At 40.4% G+C, this 25,151-nt stretch overlaps 1 protein-coding gene across 3 annotated transcripts in view; it reads right to left on the bottom strand.

The window, feature by feature from the left end:
- The window catches only part of b3gat1b (beta-1,3-glucuronyltransferase 1 (glucuronosyltransferase P) b), a 56,509-nt gene that overhangs the window by 23,790 nt on the left and 7,568 nt on the right, over positions 1-25,151 (bottom strand). For 2 of the 3 annotated variants that reach the window (XM_063487807.1, XM_063487806.2), the window contains exon 2: positions 15,390-15,635. The exons of the other annotated variant lie outside the window; for it this stretch is intronic. The gene's annotated coding sequence lies outside the window, so the exon portion shown is untranslated. The remainder of the gene's footprint in view (positions 1-15,389; positions 15,636-25,151) is intronic. 3 annotated transcript variants of the gene reach the window in all.

Here is a 25,151-nt window from a genome sequence, read left to right as displayed (position 1 = left end):
CTTTTCTCTATTTTGAGCCGTTTTCCACTTTTCATCTTCCTGATTTATATGATATTTCTGAGTCTATATGTAAATCAAAGCCTGCCACATGTCATCTTGACCCAGTGTCTACAGGGCTTGTGAAATCCTGCCTCTCTTCCTTACTCCCACTCATGTCTGCTGTCATCCACTCTTCACTCACCACGGGTATCGTTCCCTCCTTATTCAAGATTGCTTCAGTCACTCCCATACTGAAAAAACCTTCTTTAGACCCTCACAACTTTAACAACCTCCGTCCGATTTCTAATCTACCCTTCATCTCTAAAATACTCGAAAAAGTAGTTGCAGCTCAACTTCATTCACACCTGGTTAATAATAACATCTACGAGAGATTTCAATCTGGTTTTCGTTCATGTCACAGTACAGAAACTGCTTTACTTAAAGTCACTAATGATCTTCTAATCGGAGCTGACTCTTCTCTTCTTCGGTCTTCTCACCATTCTCATCCTTTTGGATCTGAGCTCAGCCTTCGACACCATCTCTCACTCTGTCATTCTAAACAGACTTTCCTCTCTCGGCATCTCTGACACACCCCTAGCATGGTTTCAATCATATCTCCTTGACTGCTCCCAGTTTATTCAACTGAAATCATTCCGCTCTTGTCTATTCCCGGTCACTTCTGGTGTACCCCAAGGTTCAGTCTTAGGCCCTCTTCTCTTCATAATATACATCCTCCCTCTAGGTACCATTTTCCGCAAATTTGATCTTCACTTTCACTGTTTTGCTGATGACACCCAGTCATATCTCTCCTGCGGACCTGATTCCTCCCTCCCGCCTTCTCTCTCATAGAATGTCTATCTGAATTTAAATCCTGGTTTAGCTCTAATTTTCTCAAGCTCAATGAAGATAAAACTGAAATCCTCCTTATTGGCACCAAATCCAACCTTTCGAAGGCGAACCGTTTCTCACTCACTATCGATAACTCCACAGTTTTCCCTTCTCCTCAGGTTAAGAGCCTTGGTGTCATCCTAGACAGTTCACTTTCTTATAAATCTCACATCAATAATCTCACCCGTTCTGCCTATTTCCATCTACGCAACATTAACAGATTACGTCCTTCTCTTTCCACCCAGTCTACGTCCATTCTTGTCCACAGTCTTGTTACCTCCCGTATTGACTACTGCAATTCTCTTTTGCATGGTCTTCCCCAAAAATCCCTCCATAAGCTTCAACTGGTTCAGAACTCTGCTGCTCGCATTATCACCAGAATCCCCTCCTACCAGCACATCACCCCTGTTCTTCAGGAACTTCACTGGCTCCCTGTGAAATTCCGGATAATATACAAAGGTCTTCTGCTTACCTTCAAGGCTATTCATAACCTCGCACCTCCTTACCTTTCTGACCTGTTAAACACTACCTTTTCTGCCCACTCACTTCAATCTTCTTCTTCTATCCAGCTTTCTGTGCCTTCCTTCCACCTCACCACCATGGGAAGCAGAGCTTTTAGCTGCTCTCAGGCTGTGGAACTCTCTACCCCCACATATAAGAAACATTGGTGCCCTCTCCCAGTTTAAATCTCAACTCAAAACCCATCTGTTCACATCTGCATATTCACTGTGAACCCACTGTTTGTTAATTTTATCTTATGCTTTTGTTTTATTGTTCTTCATTGTGTCATTGTTCTATTATGTGTTTTTATCTATTGTACAGTGTCCTTGGGTGTCTTGAAAGGCGCTTTATAAATAAAATTTATTATTATTATTATTAAAGGCCTACATGTTCCACCCACAGCCCTACACAGCTGCTCTACAGGCGCTCCAGGAAGCCCCTGTAGAGCAGAAGTATGGCTAGCCAAGACAGCCAGTCCAGTCAGAGTTGAGTGCAATCTGAAGCACTCCAGCACTGAAAATGGGAGATGCAACTGCCTTCGATGCTTTTGCATTATCTTATGCCAGACCTTTGCTGCAGTGGACACCCATCACCAGTCTTTATACCCCAAAGGAAGCTGTAATGTCTAGTCTTTGCAGCACTGAATGCAGGCTTGCTTAGGCCCCCAGCCAGGCAGATTCCTGCTGCTCTGAAATCCACAAACTGGAACAGGAAGGCTACGTAGCCAAGATCTCATTGAAAGAAGCTGGCCAGACAGAGGAATCGTGTTTTATTCCACATCACATAGTGCAGCATAATGGTAAGAACAGGATAGTCTTTAACTGTTCATTGCAATACCATGGTCGGTCACTGGATGACCAGCTTTTACCAAAGCCCTAGTTCCATCACTCCTTGGTGTACTCCTTTTATTTTGCCAGCATGCCGTGGCTGTGAGTGGCAAAATTAAAGGAATGTTCCACCTAGTACGCCTACCCCCCCAAGACAGACCACTCTTGCGCTTCCTCTGGAAAGAGATGCAGAGAGAAGAGGAGCCATCCATATATGAGTGGCAAGTATTAACATTAGGGAGAAATTGCAGCCCTTGTTGTGCAGTATAGGCCTTTCAACGCTGTGTCAAGGAGAGCAGGAATGTAACCACCAACCTGGCTAACATAGTCGAGTCATTTTATGTTGACAAAAATGTATGTCCAAAGCAGAAGAGGCCAAGTGCTTGGTGGACAGCCTGGAACAGTTGTTAGCAGAAGGAGGATTTGAGATCAGTCAATGGTCCTGTAATATTTCAGCTGCCACTGAACATCTCCCACCTGCAGCCAGATCCAGAGCTTGTGACTTCTGGCTGTCAAAGAGCAGTACTGGCCTTCAAACGCTAACCCTTGGCATGCAGTGGAACTGTCTCAGTGACACACTGGGCTATAAACAACAATCCAGTGAGGTTGCGCCTACTCTCAAGAAACTGTATAAGACACTGGCTAGCCAGTATGACAATTGTTATCCAGGATCTCTGAAAACAAGACCTAGGCTAGGACGACCAGATTAAACCACAGCACTTTCTCAACCAGTGGTTGACCTGAAAGAGGGAACTTGCCCATCTTCCGCACCTACACATTCCCTGACAATACTCATGGACAACATGGACAACTTCATGTATTCTGCGATGCAACAGAGAGGGCCTATGGATCTGTTGCACTTTGGTACATGAAAAGGGAAAGACCATCTCTGAATCAAGGAGGGGGCCTAAGGGTACATCTTTCGCCATCTTACAATGCTGTGATTGCAGCCATTAACCAACTCTCTGTGAATGTCTTTGATCATTGATCAATGATCAATGGTCACTGATGATCAATGGTCACTGATCATTGATCAATGGTATTTGATCAGTGGTAGTTGAGAATTTGCATATTAATGATCAAGGAACTGACCTCATAGCACATTGTTCATTCAGTGGGCTAGTTTCAGTCATTGTGCAAATGTACTCTTTATAAGGTAATGCTACGTCCATATAAACAGAATCACACACACACAGAACATTTTGGGATAATATTATCATGTTAGCCATTCTTTGTATAATGTTGGGTGCTAAAATTTTAGGGTTCTTCTGTCTCTCCATGTGATCAGATAATGAACATGCTGTGTCACTCTGTGGAGAATGCAGTGTTGTTGAACATTTCAACAGTTGTTGAAATGTGGAAGACTGTCAGCAACTTTAAAAAGGCAAGAAAGAATTACCTGTAGATAAGATAAAGAAACACAACATTTAGCTAAAAATGACACAAGATGCTGTGGTCAGAGCTAAAAAAGTTATTGAAATTTTAAAAAATAGCAGAAACTTTAGAAAAGCAGTGCCCTGGTCCTGCGTCTATGACCTAAGGTTTTGAGTTTTGAGAATACTCAGGAGTTTTCTAGTTTACTTATATTATAGTTCTGTATTTTATATTTGTTGTTTTCAGGCTTGTTATTATGTGGTTAAATTGGTGTTTCCTGTCTTCTTATGTCTAGTTTCCTGTGTTAGTTATTGTTGTCTCTCTTTGAAGTCAGTTTTGTCGCTATTTTAATTGTCTGCCACTTCTGTCATGTGTCTGTGTTATCCATGATGTATTTTTATGAATGTCAAGTTTGGTGTCACTCTCTCGCTCTCTGTCTCTTTGCCTCTGTCTCCCTTGTCCCTGCCTCTCTAGCATTCACTCGTGTCTCTAGCTCCCTGGCTCTGTCTGCCTTTCAGCTCTGTCTGCCATGTTTGTGCTTTTGTCTTCCCTGGTCAAGTTGTGTGTCTTGACGTGCTCCTGTGCCTGCTATTTCCTGTTTTACTTTGATAGTCTCCTGCCTCGTGTGTACACTGTTCAATTTTGCTTCCCTTGTCTTGCTAACCTGGATTTGTTCCCTCATTATCCTGTGTTTACATATTGTCTGAATTTCCCTCTGTGCCTGTGTGTCTTGAGCCGAGTAGGTCCCGGTTCCAAGTGAATTTGAGTTTTTTGTATCTTGTGTTTTGGGAGAGCTCAGCAATAAAGCTGTTTTGAACTTACCTTTGTGATTTTTGGAGACCTGAGTTTGGGTCCTAATCTCCCTGCCACACAGTGGATTATGACAAACAGAAAAGAACAGCCAGCAGATAAACTAAAGCATAACTAAATTAAGCTAAAAATTGCAATGACTGGAATAATAAGAACTGTCTCCTCCTGAACAGCACCAACACCAAGAAGCTGCTAATGAAGTTCAGGAGACCTAAAACACAGTGCCGGTCAATCTGGATAGACAGAGAGCAGATAGACACTGTGTAGAGTAGATGAGGAGGAAGTTAACCAAGATATATATTGATATTTTGATATATTATGCAATATATATAAAATATTTGAAATATTCAACGCTGAACTTGATGAATAAGCTTAATTGCAAAGGATTTTCAAAATATCAGCCACCTTAAGTGTGAAAACTGCGAGTACAAAAAAACAGAAAAATATGCTAAATAAAGCCAATAAAGTATCTAAACTGAGCATTTAGTGAAATTTACCTTTTCAAAACAAAACAACACAAAAAAGATGCAAAACCTGGAACTGAAGCTCACCAAGATGAAGAAGAACTGAAACAGAACTGAACGAGTGAAAAAGGCCTGAAATAAGCTCAGCCTGAATCTATAAACTCTAAACAGGCAGTTTCTGATTGGTGGTAGCTTGTGAACACCCCTCTGACACAAACACACACGCGTATGCATCTCCACCCAACAATGTTTACAAATATGGACACACACGCACCATGGAGTGAACAGTGATTGTGAGAGTGTGGCCTCTGTGTTTCGATGCCAATCAAGTCTGAATCAATGTCTACCTTCTATACAGTCGTTAGTGTGAATCTACTGAATTTGAATCCACCAATCAGAAGCAGCTTGTTTACTTTTTCGCACCAAAACAACTGTGGCTATTTCATTTAGGAGATGGGACGACTGGAAAACGTGTCCGGATAGAGACTTCCAGCTCTGGTTTTGAGTGAAATTTGTATTGCTTCCCTTTAGCTCCCACATCAATGTCAGTCACATTTTCTGAATCAAAACATAAAAACCTATGTTTTGGTATATAATTTGTGTTGGACGAGTGAAAATTGAGCAAGTAAGAAGAATTTACTTGGACATGAGGAACAGATTCAGAGAGAGTTGTGCACTCTAGCTTAATTGCAGAGAAAACATAGCAAAGCATGTGTTTTATAAAAAATTATCATGATGCGACGAAAAACCTGAGCAGGGATTTTATGAAAACGGTAAAAGATACCCAAAAGCTGAATTATACCATAATAGCCAAATGGTTTGAGAGCATTTTGAGTTTAAATAGTGCTTCTAAGTGAAAGGATGTGGAAATAGTGACGTTTAAAAAACAGCCAAGTTTTAACAGATTTCTGAAAGCTTTCCATAACGGGGGCAGAAAATCCATAAAAAGCTGAATGTTTTAAAAAGTATAAAAAGTCAGAAATAGCAGAAAATATGACCAGAAAGAGCAGAAGTAGCAAAATACTGTAAAACTTGAATTGCTAAAAGTATGCAGAAGTAGTTAAAGCATAGTTAAAACATACGAAAGCTACTTGAGGACGAATAATACTAAAGAATAAAGAGAAACAGGAACACAAACGTGTGAATGCATTCATACCATTGTGTTCCTGTTTCTCAACTAGAAAAATAGCATTTCCTGTGAAAATGCAGTGTGAATTCAGTAATTTATAATAAAATAAAACTTTTTCAGCTGAAAACTGCTGAAGAAGCTGAAGTTACCGCTAAACAACTTGTTGTTCAACTGTGAAAAATTGTCAGAAAAGTGGGAAAGAACAGCCAGCATATAAACTAAAGCATCACAAAATTAAGTTAAAAATTTCAGTGACTGGAGTAATAAGAACTGAACAGCACCAACACCAAGGAGCTGCTAATGGAGTTCATGAGCAGTCTGCATAGATACAGAGTAGAAAGACACTGTGCAGAGCAGATGAGGAGGAAGTTATATATTGATATATTATGCAATATATATATATAAAATATTTTAAATATTCAAAGCTGAACTTGAGGAATAAGTTTAATTGAATAAGCTTTTCAAAATATCTGTCAGGAAGTGCTGTGTGGCAGGCAGGAGTAGGACCCAAAATGCAGGCGCTCAGACTCAAGGGATTAACTCAAAAAACTCAGCTTTATTTGCTGACAGGGAAAAAGCATACAAAACTAAACTACACTGGGAAAATATAAACTACACTTTGCAGAGAGGCACACGAGGAAACACACAACTTGAGGGACGACGCGACACTGACTCAGAGAAACACAGGGTTTAAATACACTGGGAAGTAATGAGGGGAATGAGACAGAAGGAGGGCACAACTGGGAGAAATCAGAACTGATGAGACAAGGAAGCAAAGTAGGATACACTCACATGTAGGGATGGGTACCGGTATCCGGTGCCATGATGGCACCGGTTCTGACATAAACGGTAGTAACCAGACCGAAAAGCAGCGCACATTTCGGTGCTTTTTTTTTCCTGAGATGTGATACACTTTAGATTCTAGCCAATCGTTTTACGTTTCCGACGATAGTAGGCGGGCCCAGGTACGTACGTTCTTTTAGAGCAGAGCTACAGATTAAAAATGCCCAAGGCGAAGCGGTCAAAGTCTGGCTGTACTTCACAGCAAAAGATGCAAACTCAGCAGCCTGCAACAAGTGCTTTAAGATGATACTGTGCAAAGGAGGTAACACCTTGAATCTGATGAAACCTGGCGACACATAGCGTTTTTTTAAAAGCCGAGAAATGCGCCGTATTTGATAGCTTGCTGCGAGACCTCACACCGTGCACATCTACTGCGGGTGGGTTTCCTGTTATCGGACCCGGAGTTAGCAACATCCCCCAAAAACTCGAAGAGTAGAGTCCTGGCCCCTAGCCCTGCCAGCGTAGCAGAAATGATGACGGATGATGATGGCAGCAGCAGCTGTTCTTCTCTGGGTGAGTAGTTTAATGTTGTTCGTGTGTAATTTACGTTGAGTAGGCTAACCACGTTATTAAATTAACGCATGTAAGGTGAACTAGCAAACACCGTCGTAATTACATGCAGCGGTCTTCTTGTTTAATGGCAGATACTGCCTTCACCCTGGCCAAAAAGGCTAAAATGACCAAAGAAAAAGTGGAAAACAGTTAAACATAAGAAGTTTTTGGACAAAGTTTGTGTTTTTTCCATTGTTTAAGCACTGCTTCCAGCCAAGAGTGATACCATATATGCCCTATAGCTGCAAAAAAGGATAACATTGTTATCTTTTTACAAAAAAACAGCTGAACATGAGAGGTTTTAGGACCAATTTTGTGTTCTCCATTCTTTAAGCACCGGTTTGAGCACTGTTTAAGCACCGGCGCCGTTTCGAAAGTACCGGTTTGGTACTGGTATCGGATAAAACCTAAACGATACCCATCCCTACTCACATGAGACACAGACCTTCAAAGTAAAACAGGAAGTAGCACAGACGCAGACTTGACTAGGGGAGACAGAGCAACTAAGAAACACAGAGACAAACCATAAAGCAGAGGACTCTAAGAACCAAAATACACAGAGGGAAATACTAAGCATGGAACACAAGAAACTAGACTCGAGGGAGTAACAAAAGACCAACCATGAGAACATAATTCACAATACAGAGTGACAGAAAACACAAGAAACTCAAAACATGCAAAGACACTGACCAAGAAACACAGACTTACACAGAACAGAGGGGGCACAGAGAAACATGAAGGGCAAGGGATCAAAACTAGAAACCATAGAATAAATCACACGAGTACAAAATACAAGAATCACAAAGAACTAAAACCGCTGGGTCAGGAGACCCAGGATCCTGACAATATCAGCCATCTTAAGTGTGAAAACCAAGAGCACCCCCCGCCCACAAAACTATACTAAATAAAGCCAACAAAGCACCTAAACTGAGCATCATTTGGTGAAATTTTATTTTTCAAATGAAAAAAAAAGATGCAAAATCTGGAGCTGAAGCTCATCAAGATGAAGAAGAAGTGAAACAAATGCTGAACGAGAGAAAAAGACCTAAAATAAACTCAGTGTGACTCTATAAACTCTATGTAAACAGCAAGCAGTTTCTGATTCGGGGCAGCTAAACACCCCTCTGACACACACACACACACACACACACACACACACACACACACACACACACACACACACACACACACACACACACACACACACAGCTCTGCTCCAGTGTTTTTTCTGCCATGCCCCCTTAATTTAACTTTGATTAATATTTGCAATGGAAATTACACAAGATATCCAAAAATTTGTTAAATTAAATTAATATAAAATTTAAGTAGAAAATTTGCTAAGGAAAAAAAGTCTTTTAAGCACTTTGGCAAAATTTGCTTTTACATATGATCTATTTCATAATGTCTAATAAGCTTCATACAGTTAAGCACAATTACTACATGACAGAAACACAAACTCTCTTAATAATATATATGTATGCTTTACAGCATTCACACAACTAAAAACTACAGTTTCTCTTATTCTATTTGCTTGAATCCAGTGATGCTGAGAATTGCCCAATGTTTTTGAACATATTGATCATTTATCTTGAGTGTATTATGCCTGCAGATAAAGTAATAATGGTGATGTACTGTGGTAAAACTTGAGCCACTTTCAAACACTGATAATCCCAGGTTAAAGTGTGGAGTGAAAAGAACAGCCTGAGTATGAAACCACCAGCCAGCTTCTGGGTGGAGTCATGTTCTCCCAGTTCCTGTGTGTATTCTCTTTGGGTACTCTGGGTTCTTCCCACATCCAAAAACCTGTTAACTGATCGGCCATTTGGTCAATCTAAATAGGGCATAACTACAAATGTGAGCATGAATTCCTGCCTATCTCTGTGGTAGCCTGATAGACTGGCAACTTGTTCAGGATGTCTTGGCCTATGGGATGGGCTCCAGCCCCTCTGCACCCCTAAACTGGACAAGCAGTTGAGAAAAATGATGGATAGCTAGACAGTATCTGATTCAGTACATGTGTTGCATTGTCCCTGCCAAATAACCTAACCTAGCTACATTTTAACTGAGCACTCAAGCTGAAGAAATTTCAAATGTGATAATTGGATCCCAGTCGTACATCTATATATATCTATATCTATCTATCCATCTATCTATCTCTATCTCTCTCTCTCGCTCTCTCTCTGTCTATATATATATATTCATATATATATAAATATATATTCATATATATATATAATATGTATGTATGTATATTAGTGCTGTCAAAATTAACGTGTTAATGCAGATTAAGCCGTCATCACGATTAACACAATACAAAAAATTGAATGCTATTAACACATCTGGAGTGCAGAATGACTCAAAATCCCTGAAATGTTTCTGTCAGCGCATTTTGGGCAGTTTGTCCAAGTAGAGTTACCTTCGCACATGCGCAAATGGACAGTTGATCTGGTAGTAACCAATGATTGTAGAAAGCATGGACAATGCGACAGCTCCCCAAAATAAAGCCAAAACGTCTCTATCGCCCCTCCTCCATGTTAGCGGATGGGACTGGGGTCAGACTAAAATAAATTAATTCTCCTCAGATAATTTTTTTCCAAAGATTCTTTCTTTTGTTATCAGTAGTTCTCATTACGCTGATTTATGTCCAAGGGGTCTCCTTTCCCATAAGTTTGATTCTAATTCCTACCACGGTGATGTTAAATTGGGGTGTAACGTCATCATAACAGCTTTGACTGACAGCTGCAGTCACGGAGAAACTTGCGTATCTGTGTTCGGGAATAGCAGATAGAGCGTAGGCTCTGAGAGGAGGGCCAGCGTTTACATTACGAAAACACGCCTGACTGTTTTAACCTGACAGCCTGAGGTCAGGTGTTCTTCAGTAAACTGGACTACCCGACAGAAGGACCTGAGGCCCCGCTGCACTTTTTCGGTAAGCTAATCCGTAACTACCGTCCTTAGCCTGGTCCGGAGACCTAGCTAAGGACGGTAGAGCCCTGGCTATCGGGGAAACTTGTTTTGTAAAGTTCGTTTAGCTAACCCGTGCAGGTGAATGAATTTACCCTGACTAAAGAAATCAAGAGAAACGCCCCGGGCTGCTCAGTCACTAATTACCGTTACTGTACTTTTATTACAAGTATTATACTGTAAAAGCAACAGGCTGCACTCTGCTTCAGCTCCTGTGCAGAGCTGATTATTAAATATCTTCAAACAGCAGCATGTTTTCAGTCTCCACATGTGTAAAGACAGTAACACCAATTTAAAAAAAAAGAAAAAAAAAGCTTGTACTTCAGCAACTCCTCATTAATCAGTAACTATGGATTAAACTGTAGAACTAAACAAATGTAAGAGAAGAACTTCAGATCCTGAGTGTGTGGGACAGAGAAGGATCAGCTTTATTTCAGACTTGAGAGAAACTTTTATATTTCAGTTTGATGGTTCTGTTCTCTTTGTGATTACAGGAGCTGCCCTCAGATTCAGACCTCAGCACCACCCAGTGACAGCAGACAGATCATCCAACATGTTCACATGTTAACTGCAAAATGAACTGATGAAAACAGTGCAAAGGTTAAAGTACCACATGTGCTGTCAGTGAAAGCTGCAGCTGTTCTATTGATAAAGTTAAAGTCAAAAGGATTAATCACCCCTGTAACTGTGTCACTATATATCAGCATTAACAGGACCTCAGTTTGGCGTTTCAGAGAGCTGCTGATCTCAGACCTGCACAGCTTCTGTTTTAAACACTTGATGTACTCAGCTGCATGAAGAGCACATTTGATTTTCTCTGACACAATTAAATAAAACCTCATGAAGGTCAAAGGTCGTCACTTGAATGTCGAACTACAAACTGTGATCTGGAATTCTTTCAGTTTTTTGCAGATAGTGTGTTATTTACCATAAAGTAATTCAGAGTTATTCATACCAGAGTAATCAGAGAGGATGATATATTTTTAAATATATAACTTTCTACAGGACTGAATATAATATGTTTATGTAAAAGTCCGGAGCCTCTGGGAAGTATCCGAGTATTTATACCATTACACAAACCAAAGGTCTCCATCACAGTGTTCATGAAATGCTGGGTGTATCCATCTCCTGGGGCGGGCCTACGGAGGAGTGCTGAAGATTTCCCTGTGAGGGAGCTGCTGGTGAAGATCATGAGTCCTGCTTGAGCAATGCAATGAGCTTCAGTGTTCCTGGTGTTTCTTAAATGAAGCCTCTCTCAGTGGGTCAACAGAACATCTGGCACAGGACAGCTGTGATGAAAGAAAGTGAAGACGTTCCTCCAAACCTCTGGACCCAGGAAACCCAGCTTGGTCCTGGTGGTCTCCCTCACTAGTTTCTCTCCAGGGTGAATGTAGCTGTTGATATAATATGGACTCTATTATTAAATGAAAAGAACAAATTAGACTACACTACTGAAACCTTCTGCTGCTGTTTTTAAAGTTTCCATGTTACCAGGCTGTTGACGGCTCTGAAGATTTAAACAGCTTTAGATCCATTACACTTACTTATGTTAAAATGTTAAAAAGGACAGCATTACATTTCTGATATTAACAGTAACTCTGGGCCTCTGTGGAGTGTGAAGCTGATCTCATCGCTGTCTAAAAATGGATAACAAAACCTAAGGAGTGCTGACTCATTTAAAAACACATACTATTAAGAGTAACAGGTGTGTAGCATCGCTAACTAGCTAGCAACAAGCCCCCAACACAGTGCGTATGCTAGCGGCTAATCTAGCAAACAAATTAACAACAGAGTGATTTTAGATGTTAAAGAACTATAAGATGATAAGCTGTGTGTCTCTTTCATAACAGTGACATGGTTGTATTTACCTTAATTTAACGAGTCGTCAGTCGCGGTAAACCCATCAGCAAATAAACTGGAGGAGCCGGGCTACGTAAAAAGTGTAGGGGGGCGTGTTTGCGGGCACGTCCAGCGGGTGTGTGGGTGGGAATGTGACACAGTCGCTCCACCTCAAGTCACTACTGCGCAGACTCTGGCTCCAAAAATGCAAGATGGCAGCCTCCACAAGCAGGATGGCTTCATTTTTGCTCAATGGGAGGAGGCGCTGTCGTGTCATCCATATTTTCTACAGTCATTGGTAGTGACGGGCAGCTGAACCAATCAACTCAGTATGGAAGATGATAAACGCACATTGGCCCTCTCGATGGGAAATTTGAGTATAAAACAAAATAAGAAGACAGAACAGTCTTATGCACATTGTGCAAGAAGGAATTTTCACCGAAGCACTTCTAACTTAAAATTGACGCGAAGCATACGTTAGCCTGGGATGCTGCTAGCACTTTGGCTATTGCGTCACCCAGCTTGCGACAAACCAGTCACAGAGCATCGCGGACTCAGTAAGTCTACCTCGGACATATTGACTGACACCAAGTGGATTGCAACAAACTGCAGACCTGTTAATAAGGACTTGAAGTGCCTCCCCAAGAGTGACAGAGAGAGAGGATAAATGTTTACAGAGGTTTTTGTTAACGTGAATGGTCCAAATGTTCAATAAACATGTTAAGTTCGTATATTTTCCCTTTTTTCTCGAGTCTGTTTGCTCATGCAAAATGAAATGCGATTAATAGAGAATAAAAATGAATGATATTTTTATCATAAATTAATCCACAGTAACCCTGTGATGAATCTGATTAAACATTTTAATTGTTTGACAACACTAATATATATTATATATTAATGTATACCAGAAAAACACCTCATCTATCTATCTATCTATCTATCTATCTATCTATCTATCTATCTATCTATCTATCTATCTACGTACATACATACATAGATATATGGTTTCCAGCTGCCTGAGTCCCTTTACTAATGTTAAACCCACAACATTTAAGTATTTAATGTATTTGCAATTAAAATAAAATAGCTGAAAGTGTGTGTTGGTCTAATGGATAAGGCACATACCCCACGCTGTGCCTGCAGCTTTCACTGTTTCTCCCAGCAGGTTGCATGTCATACCCTTTCCCTGTTTCCTGTTTCCCTACACCAACAACTGACAAACAGAGCCAACAATGGCAAATAGAAATTATCTTAGGAAAAAGAGAATAAACAAACAAATAATATTTCTGTCTTTATAAAACTATCAGGCAATCGACCCAATACTGCGACTGATAAGAAAACATTAAAAAATAAATAAAAATGACAAATACAATATTTCTTATTTAATGATTTTACATGATGAAAATGTGCACTGATAATCAAAGACATGGCTCATGACAGTACCATTACCATCACTACTGGAAGCACTTTGAAGGATAAGGAGAAAATAAAATAACATGGGTCGTGCTGGCAGTGTTTGTTTCAAATGGATTTTTTCATTAAATCCCATCAGCTGAGAAAGCGCTCTCTTGATTGGTTTTCAGAATCCACTTGGCGCAGCACCCGTGTCCATACACATCACTAAGCACAGGGGTCTGCCACTTGCTAATGACCTTTGCTGGGGGCAGATGAGTCAGCACACGAACATTACATGAAACTCAAACATAAAACTCTATTTTGTCTTCTCCTTTTTTAAATTATTTTTTAACAGTTTGAAGGTTCTTTCATGGAATGATTCATTTTTGATCCATCTACATAATGTAGCATTATTTTCTTCAGCTCAGCCGTAAACAATAGCACTGTGTACGAGCACTGAAGCATGCCGCCAATTGTGCCTGTTAGAACACCAATCAGCAACAACAGGCTGATAGTTTGTTTATATAACACACAACTGACCACTACTACACATTTACTACGGCATCAATGTTTTAATGTGACTGCAATCTTCTTGTGTTCAACGATGTACGTTTGTGTTTAAAAGTGATATCCTTTTAATGTGCCTTTTTTTTATGGCATTACCTATAAGAAATGATAGAATAGCTGTAAATCAATTCAAGTACATAATGGGACTTGGCAGTAAAGCTGTGCTGGAAAGAGAGCCACATCTACAAAACAAACCAAATGATTCTAATGCAGTGCTCATTATTGATAGACTCTGACTGGTTTAAAGAGCAATGAGTGGAAGGAGGACAGGCAGGCCTCACGCCGCACTTAAAAGGATTGAAAGTGTCTTACCATGTCTTTAAAATGTATGGAAGAGCTCATAAACACTATAAATAGGTCTCTCTTGGTATCAAAACTCCCTGGAACATAAATTCTGTTTCAGCTGGGAAATCCATACAAATGTTGTTTGTGCTAATGAGAGTCAAATGGCAGGCACTGCTGGGGGCTATGTGACATGTACACACTGAAGGCATACTGATGAAAGAGCCACAATTTAAAGGGTAACAAGCCTTACAAGCACTGTGTCGCACTGATACACTCATGATATGGAATTTCAATAAATAGCACCATTGACCACAGCTTTGCATTTCTGTGAATGCCCAGCTAACTCTGTGTTATAGCATCCAGGGCAAATCCTCATGACAAAGCAGTTCCTATTCCCACCCTACAGTCCTCAAGTCAGGTGGCACACAGACAGCGATAACGCAGACAGTTATTATGTGCTGTGTATTTAATAAAAGTACTATCAACAATACAGGTATTGCTTACAAAGTAAATTCACTTATCCCTACCCACATAACTGCATAATAACCTAAATCCAGATCTGTGCAGGTGTCTGTGTATGACAGATACCTGCATCGCTGCAGGTAGTCTCATGCATTACTGTTTCTGGTTTTTGATGTTCCTATGTTTGCACTCATCCCTTTCAGCTGGTTTGGGGTGTAAAACTTGAGCTGGGTGCCTTGATGTACTGCTGGCTTGGAATTCTAATAATGAGTGTGCTTTGGGATTTTAAGGATGAGTCTCTCTGAAATAGTTTTTCACTTCAGTACCTTTCATTTCAGCCTCCTCTTATGGTGCTGCTAAAACCTCCTCTTTTCTTTTCTTCTAAAAAGGAAGAAATTAATTTGCCCTGCTTGGCAGTTGTTAAGAACAATAATATAATGATCACTTGAGTCCTGACTCTAAAGTATATTGTTAAAAACTACCGTTAAAAAGCATCAAATGGATACTCACAGAAACAAATGATGATCCACAGAGTTGGATCCTGTGTACTGTGCTAATGGTCCTGATAGTGGTGCTGAGGCTTGGGAGCATCAGCTGGGATGAACAGAGGGATCCCTCGAGTTCTCTTTCTCAGGAAGGAGCTTGTGTTTGGCGCACATGTGGGCAGCATTGGGGTGACAACTAGTGGATTTCGTTCACAGCATCCGGCGGGTGCTATCCAATCATCGGGGAGGGTCGTGTCCCCAGTGCCAGCCTCTATAGAGACAGAGGAGGTCATGCCTCTGGAAGAATGCTGCTTCTCATTGCAAAAACAAAGGCTGGGATTGTCAAGCTGATGGCAAGGGGATGAGGTGGAGGGACAGCAAAGGCCGGGGGATTCGGGACAATAGAATAAATCACATAAAAAATGTCACAGCCACACAAATGGAAATTTTGCTTGGGGATGAAGCTGGATTTTAAAAAAACTGAGAGTTGTTTATCTAAGGCATAAACAGCTAGTCACATGGCCACTAGTCAGACAGTAAGGGCATTTCTTTTCATTTCCTGACAGGCATATGAAAGGAGTGCACTTTGAATAGACTCTTTTTGCTTGAAAACTCCTAAAGAGAAATAGGGTAAAAATATGCCTACAATCTGAGGAACGCTCATATCAGAAACTAAGGAGGACTGGTACATGGCTGATGGTGCTTACAGCAGGTGGTTTAGACGAGAGACTCTAACTTCAAGCCTGCGTAAGTCTTTTGATATCACACATGGGACACTGCAGTCATACACGTTTGTCTACACATACACTATGGGAAGAAAATGTATGGGGAAACATGACATTGGTAAAATCCCAGATGTAATGCCACATTCAGGCAATATCAGTAAAACCATAGATGCAATTAGCTAAGAGGAAAAAAACGTACTAGTTCAGCCTTAAAATTGGAAGATACCAGGAGCTGCCATGTACTTTGTGAAAACCGCTCATTATGGACCACTGCATTTAAATAAAAGGTAAAAGCTAATTTTAAATCAACAGACATCATCAACAACAGTTAGGTCTGTTTACAAGTAAACGGAGCTATTGGTCCAACTGATAAACCTGTGACAGTGCCTTAGGTGACCAGGACTCACTGATGAACTTGGGAAGGGGGGCCTGTGTAGTCTGATGCCATGGCAGAGATGCTGAAAACCTTAGTACCGTTTTTTCCGCACTATAAGGCGCACTTAAAATCCTTTAATTTTCTCAAAAATCGACAGTTTGCCTTATAATCCAGTGCGCCTTATGTATGAATTCTGGTTGTGCTTACTGACCTCAAACTGATTTTATGTGGCACACGGTGCTCAAAAATCTGTCAAAAATGTTTTAGTACGACTTTGGTAAGCTACGAAGCCGCACTGCGTGATGGAACCTCGCGGAGTAATCTGGGTCCTAAACTCCGTCTACCTTAGGTCCCAAAGTCAAACGAACACTGTGGCATCACTGAGATTTAAACACTGTCTAAATTCTTTCATCTTTAATAAAATATTCAGCGTTGCTGCTTTAACATCCAGGCATCCATGAAAACAGAATTTATTAAATTTAACTGACTTAAAAGTTAGCAGGAAGTTAGCTCGTTAGTTTCCACCTAAAAATGATACAGCATGTTCTGACTGAGAGACTTCTGAAAAAATTCAAACGTACAGCTCTGCTATCACTTCCAACATAAATGAAGACAGAAAACTAAACAGCAGTGACGTTTGTAGGGCTACTGAAGTTGTGCTAGCTGGTATATAATGATGTGCTACGTGATCGCTTTAATACCTACAGCATGTTCTAATCTGTGTAATAAAATAATATGTTGAACAGTATCAAATGCTGCATTGAGGTCTAGCAGGAGTACGTAAAGCTACAAAGTATCTATGACTACTGAAGAAATATTAAAATTGGTAACAAGAGAAAAATTCTGATGTTTTTTGAGAAAGTTTCTTAAGTCCTACATAGATTGTGTCATTTGTTGTGTGGCCAGAAATATTGTGTCACACTGTGTGTTGAGTGTATTTGCTATTTGTATGATGATATTAGCCATTCTTTGTGTAACGTTGATATTTTGGAGCTCTTCTGACCCTCATGTGGTCAGGAAATCAACATGCAGCGTCAGTCAATGGAGAATGCAATGATTCTTTAAATGACAGGAAATATCTTCAAGATTGTGTTTCTTTTCATTTCCTTACACAAAGTGTCCTAACTTGTCAGCATGCAGTACAGTACTGTACAAAGTTCTGGAGCTTTTCATAATTTCTTTGTTTCCCCTCCCTGGAGCCAGACTTCCTTGTAGCTTCCTGAAGATCTTTTAAAGTTTTCTCGTGACTGTTTTCTTTTCTTTTTTTTGTTAAGCCACTTAATACTGAATCATTGAAGCATAAAAAACACAAAGGATGAATCAGTGTCATGTCTACTCATAACAGACAACTTATCAGATAATCTGTTTTAAATTGTATCTTTAGGTACTTTGTTACTGTCACTAACACCCAGCATTTGTTCACATCAGTTTAAGAAAAAAGGTCAAAGACACAGATTCACAGGGGTAAAATTGTTGGGGTGCCTGGGTCATCGACCCAGTATTTTGTTTTTAATTATATTTCTTTATTAATTCTTAGGTTTTGTTTGTGATTTCCGTGTTCCCTTTATAGTGTCTATGGTTTCAGTGTCTGCCTGTATATAAGTTCAGTCTGTTATGTTTCCTGGTTTACTTTGAAAGTCTGTGTCCTAGGGTTAACGTATTGAGTTTTGCTTCCCTTTGGTCTCGTCATGTATGATTTGTCCCAGCTGTGCTTCGCTTCTGTCTCTCATTCCCTGATTGCTCCCTCTGTGTATTTTAGCCCTGTGTTTCTCTGTGTCAGTGTCACGATCTCCTCTCATTCTGTACTGTGTGTTCTGTCTGCCGAGTAAGTTTATTTTGTATTCTAATGCAGCCAGTTTTCTGTTTTGCCGTCCAGCATTAAAGCTGTATTTAAGTTCACCTTTTGTTTTTTGTGAGTCTGCACTTTGGGTCCACCATTCCTGCCTGCACTCAGCCTTCACTTGACAGAAGATCATGACCAGAACATGGACCCCGCAGACTGTTCCGCCTCGGAGGTTGATGCCGAAATGGAGAGGTTGGTTAATTTGCTGGACCGCATCTCTCAGGCTGATAGCTTACAGGCTGCTCAGTCCCACATGTCTGTGGGACTGAGCGCAGTGGATGCAATGATTAAGACCAACCCCCGGCTTCATCAGTTCTCCTTGAACACTAAACTGGGCAGCACCATAGCTGCATGGAGGGAGCACGTAAGAGCCAGTGAGCTAGCTATCTTTCTTTCCACGCCGACACAGCAGCACCAGAAAGAGCTCTCTGTGAAGCAGCTGCGTTTGCCACAGCAGGACGGCGTTTCTGCTGGAGGTTAACCGCTTCAGTGTGAGGAGCCGGAGGATTTGCAGCCCGGTCAACTGGAGCAGTCGCAGCCCGATCTGCTGGATGACTTGCGAACCGGTCCGTCCTCTCTCTCGCCGCCTCCCCCTCACGCCACCGTCACTCCAGGGCTGCTGAGCTAACTTCATTGGTGAGTAAGAGTGACTTGCTGAATGCTCCGCTTGAGCATCCCGGTCCCGAACCTTCCGACATTCCATTCACTGTGAATAAGACTGTGTTTTCCTCTTGGGATTCTGTTCTGCCCGAACCAGCAAACTCAGACACTGTATGTTTGGATTACATGAAGATTAAATCAATTGACTCAATAACTGTTTCTGTTTCGGATGAAACCCAGAGTGGCTCCTGTATTGCAGAGCAAGCAGATTTTTCTTGTGTTTTGCCCAAGTCAGCAAAGTCAGGCACCTCCAATGAACTGTTTAGTTTTCCAGACAGCTCCCGTGTCTGCCATTGTGGCTGGGACTTCTTTTGTTTCTCTGGCAGTTTCTCAGTCTGTGACTTTTTCCATGCCTCAGCGGGCAAATATAACGGGCAACAGAGTGCCACCTGCCATAACTAAACTGGCCAAAGAACTGGGACTTAATGTCGCAGAGCTTATGGATCAGGTTAAGTTTAGTGTTTTACGGCCAGTTATGTTAAGACCAGCTCCCCGTGCCTCTGTGTCAGTCCCTGTTAACACTACACCTCCAGGGACTGTTATTGGTATGGCTTCATCTTGAGACTGTACAGCTCATCAGCAGCCTGTCTCCGCTGGAGGGTCAGAGGGGCCTGTCCATCCTTCGTCTGTGTCCGCTGGAGGGTCAGAGGGGCCTGTCCAGCCTTCGTCACCAGCAGCACCACCACCACCTGCGGCTTCCATGCAGTCGTCTGGTCCTGCCGCATCTGGTCCTGCCGCTGCCATGCTGTTGTCAGGTCCGCAACCTGGCTGACTGTAGCTCAGGAGGTAGAGCAGGTTAGTTGCTGATCGGAAGGTTGGTGGTTCGATCCCTAGCTCCCCCAGTTTGCATGCCAAATATCCTTGGGCAAGATACTAACCCCGACTTGCTCTCCAATGAATCCATCAGAGTATGAATGTGTGTGAATGATAGTTAGAAAAGCACTCACTGTATAGATAATAGTGCTTGTGTGAATGGGTGTGTATGGGGTGAGTGCGGCGTGTTGTATAGAGCGCTTTGAGTACTCCAGGAGAGTAGAAAAGTGCTATATATTACCAGTCCATTTACCATTTATGTTCATGTCCAACACACCTGGCTCTTCTACGGCCGCCACCTCAACGTCACCGGCCATTTTCTGGGCCACTGGCTGGACATCATCGCCGTCATGGACGGCCCCTTGAACTGTGTCGCCGCCGCCTTCTGCGCGGCTGGCCTCTGGATTTGCCTCGCCTGCGTTGCCACCGACCTCCTGAACTGTATAGGCTTTTGTGCTCTTGCCCTCCGGGGCGACCCCCGGAGAGCTTTATGGACAGTTTTTTGAGTTCCAGTGCTCTTCACAGACTTTTGGTTTTCTTGAGCTCCACGGCTTCTTGTGGACTTGTGTTCTGTCATTTTGTTTCCGTGAGTCTGCACTTTGGGTCCACCATTCCTGCCTGCACGCAGCCTTCACTTGACAAAAATTGTATCATGGCACCACTAAGGTGATTCCCAAAGAGCAATTAGTCAAGTGGAGGTCAATTGGCAAGTTTAACTCTAGATCTCATATCTAGATACATCTGGATTTTCAATTGATATATCTACTGTTTACTGAAGCCTCATCAGAAATACTCTCAGTTCTCGGCTTTCAAGAAGCCGTTCTTAAAGAAGGGAAACCAGGAGAAAAGCATGACGTATGCCAGTTTATACGAGAACTGAAATGAAAACTTATGGAGTCTTATGGAGTGATGAATCTTGATTTGAAATTTAGTTCAAATTGTCATCAGCATATAGAGACGAGGTACAAGAGTGAGCGTATACAGCCATCTGTCAAACATGGTTGAAGTTTGGTCATATTTGGGGCTGCATTTCAGCCAGTTGTGTTGGCGACCTAGTCAATATAGATAAAATTTAAATGAAGACAATATAATAATAATAATAATAATAATAATAATAATAATAATAATAATAAACTTTATTTATAAAGCACACTAAAAAACCAAGGGTATACCAAGGTGCTTGACAAAAATATAAAATAGGAAAAAGGAGATGGGAGGGAAAAGAGAAAGGACCTGGCACGTATCAATTATAAAACCTTGACAATCATAATACATAAAAGTAGTTAACAAAGCATAATGGATAAAAATGTATCAACGCACACCTAATATTAACTAGGTGGAAAAGCAAGATTAAATAAACAAGTCTTCAGCCGTGATTTAAACAATGGCATAGAGTCAGACGCCCAGATAGCAACAGGAAGATTGTTCCATAAGACTGGGGCAGCTACAGCAAACGCACGGTCGCCGCGAGACTTCAGCCGAGAACGAGGTTGCTCCAGAAGAAGTTGGGTAGCAGATCTAAGTGCTCTGACAGGAGTCTGTAACCTAAGAAGCTCATTGAGGTAATTTTGTATGTGAAAAGTAGTATTTTAAATTGAATACGGTATTTAACTGGCAGCCAGTGCAAGCCAGCAAGAACAGGAGTGATGGAAGAAAATTTCCTTCTACCTGTCAAAAGGCGTGCTGCCGCATTCTGGACAGTCTGCAATCTAAGGAGAAGGGAGGAGGAAAGGCCAATGTAAAGAGAGTTGCAGTAGTCCAACCTGGAAGTCACGAATGCGTGAATAAGTTTTTCCAGGTCATTGTGCGGAATATAGCGCTTAGCCTTAGAAATGAGGCGCAGCTGATTAAAACTAGACCTCACTACGGCAGACACTTGCTTGTCAAATTTAAACAAGCTATCCAGTAATATGCCCAAATTACTGGCATAATCAGAAGGGGAGCTAGCAAAAGGCATCAGAGCAGCACACAATTGGTCGCTGGGGATTTTACTATCGAACACCACGATCTCCGTTTTCTTTTCGTTCAGGACAAGAGAATTACTCTTGAACCAATCTTTAACCTCACGCATGCATTCACGAAAATAGTGAAAAGACATAGCAAGATCGTCAGTAATCTCAAAATAAATCTGTATATCATCAGCATAGCAATGAAAGGCAATATTATACTTCTCAAAAAATATATATCTGCTATACAATACCATTTGGAAAAAATCTGATTGGCATCAATTTCATTTTTTAGCACGAAACACAATGCAGTAAAAACATGGATGGATGCCAGTACCTCCACATTACTGAAACAGCGTGGGATCATCTTGATAGACTGGCACAAAGACCAGCTTTGAATGTCCTTCAACAAGCCTGGAGAACTATTCCTGAAGTCTGCTTTAAGAAATTACGAGAAAGCTTTCCTAAGAGTGTGATGGAGTATTAGGACCACATTAAGAAATAAAAATATATTGTTCATTTTGAGAATAAAGTTGAAACACTATAACATGAAGATTAAAGTTATATTGTTATTTCAGGTCAAACACCTGATGCTGAATTATCATTTATCCTATTCATTGGCAAGCTTAAATATGAAAATCATTCATTCTGAAGATATAAGGCAGCAGTATTCGTGCTCAGTTTTCTTTCAAGTGAATGAACCTTTCATATATTCAGTGTCTGTATCCCTGCATCAAAGAATTCCAGTCAGTCATCAACAATATTTCTTATTCATTAAAAAGATTGTTCAGAAATGTATACAGATGATCACCTGTTTGGATTTTTATTATGTGTGTCAGCCTCATTTTCAGCTGGAAACACCTTCCTGTGTGTTTGTGCATGTTATTAAAGAGCAGATGATGGTGTTTAGAAAAAAAAAACCTATTCAAAATAATGTGCGCATATAAACAGACTAATCAGAGAAGAACACATCTCAGTCCTCTTGACGTGGGCTTCTCTTCCTCTCTTCATCAATCAAGAGTGTGAAAAAAACTGTATTTTTTTTCTTTCTTTTTTTCTTTTGACATTTCACTGTGCTTGGCATATTGAGGTTTTTGTTAATAAGGAAAAGTTGAGTAAAATTATGCACAAGTTTAACCTGCTAGGAAAGAATGTAACATTATCCTGTGATTTTTCTTCCTGAGGTGAGAATTTGTCAGATCAGATTAATGATACTGTGATACAATTTCAAAGGTGTCATATAGCGAAAGAAGAAGCCTTGATACAGTATTAAAACATAAATCCCTAGTCTCACATTCAATAAATATTTTCTTAAGCTGGCCATGACAACACTGACATGTGCTTTTATTGGCAACATTTCTTCCTCTGAAAGTATTTTTTTCTGCTTTGGAATTTGTATAAACACTTATTGGTTTGCAGAGACGTAATTATTGCATCATACATACAAATCTAGCTTCATTGTTGCAGGGCGCTGGAGGGGGTATTCATTTTTGGGTTTCTGCTTCAGAAGCCTTATTATGAATGATTGCATGATTGAATCTACCCTTTTTAATTATTTTTTACATTTTTGTAAATTTATCAAAACATTAATCCAATTGCAGCACTAGAACAAAAGTCAGGGAATCCAGAATGTTAAAATTTCCTAGTAAAACATTTTTCTTATGCTTATGCAGAAAGCTTGAGTTACATTTTCTGGTAAACAGACTCACACGACTCCATTCATGTTACAGTTTTAGGATTTGAGTTTTGGAACTAAGCACCTATATTACCTTTTGTCAAGAACTAGAAATATTTTTTTTTGAACTTCAATGCATATTATGCCTCTGTAGAAATGCTATCTTCAAGGATAGCAGTGCATTTTCTTGAAAAGACAATAATAAAGACTTACATGGACAGACTTGGAATTTTCATAGACTTGATAGACTTGATAATGTAATTTAAATGCTAATATCAGAAAGCTTATGCTTAAAATAAAAATGCTTACATGTTGATGTATAGAAAGTAATTTCACTTAATTAAACACAACAACATAGGATGGATGAGTATTGCATGGGAATGCAACCAGTAGCTGGAGTCAGAAACCAAGGTGCAAAGTCTGAATGATGTCTTTGAGCTGGGTTTTTTTTTCATCTTTAATGACTTTCAACTTGAGGACACAACTGTTGCTTGTACACTATACAATAACATGCTTTAGATTGCAGCTGTAGATGGCTAATGAATGGGCAGTTAAATGGTGACTGTATTAAATCAAGTGATAATGAACAATCGCATTACTGTTCAAATCACAAGGCAATTAAGGACTTATGAAAAGTTTAGCATCCTGAAATCCTGATCTGGTGAATCTACATTGCACTGACTTTATTCTGATTATACCTGATAGATGAAGCACGCTGCCGTTAACTCTGACCTCCACATACACAAACTTTCTACAGATGAACAGTTGTATTGCCAACCTCTCCTCACTTGTCAGTAGGACGCTTTAGAGCGCATCTTGATTTGATTTGTTATCATTGTGGACTCAACAGTGACAGGTAAATAGAATTACTAAAGTGAATTTCACATCAGCAAGTGGAATGTTTGGGTTTGGAGGGGAAAAAATAAATCAGATAAGCCTGAGATATCTAAAACCTGAGAAATAGTTTTAAAAGAATTTAGGATATATGAGTTATTAAAAAAGTGTAGCAAGTGAGAGTTTAATAATTTTATATGTGGGTGTATGTGATTACAGCTTTCTACTGTGAAGATGTTTACAAGTACAGACGGTGCGAAGTCTAACATTTCAGTGAAAGCGTTAATGAGTACCAGATAGTGCTGTGCCAACAGTACATTTCACAGCTCAGACAGGCAAAATGTTCCCACTTTCAGCACAGTTTGTGTTTGCAACAAGCATCATCTTATTAGTTTAATTAGAAAAACATCAACTCTGGAACCATATACACTGTAGTCGGTAACCGATGATATATATATGTATATATATATATATATATATATATATATATATATATATATATATATATATATATATATATATATATATATATATATATGTATATCACAGCTCATAATGATATTGAGATTGCTATAAGAAAATATAGACTCAACAATATACACTGTGACACTAATAAATGAAGTCTTTACAATATTTGTGAAAGAACGTGTTCTAAAGAACATACTGAGAGTGGTATTATAATAGGATACTACCATCGCAACTAGTCCGTTTGGGACATTTCTTCCTTCCTGGTTATTCCAGCATCAGGTTTAAGTGGTGTTATTGCAAAGTGGAAGCATTTAGGAACCACAGCAACTCAGTGGCAGACCTCATAGTTACAGAGCAGGGTCACTGTGCTGAGCTGTCACCAACACTCTGCTGACTCAATCATTGCAGAGCTCCAAACCTCCTGTGGCATTAACATCAGCACAAAAG

Source organism: Pelmatolapia mariae, linkage group LG10_11 (genome assembly GCF_036321145.2).
Source record: "Pelmatolapia mariae isolate MD_Pm_ZW linkage group LG10_11, Pm_UMD_F_2, whole genome shotgun sequence".
Taxonomy (NCBI): Eukaryota; Metazoa; Chordata; class Actinopteri; order Cichliformes; family Cichlidae; genus Pelmatolapia; species Pelmatolapia mariae.
This window is presented reverse-complemented; position numbering and strand designations above follow the sequence as displayed.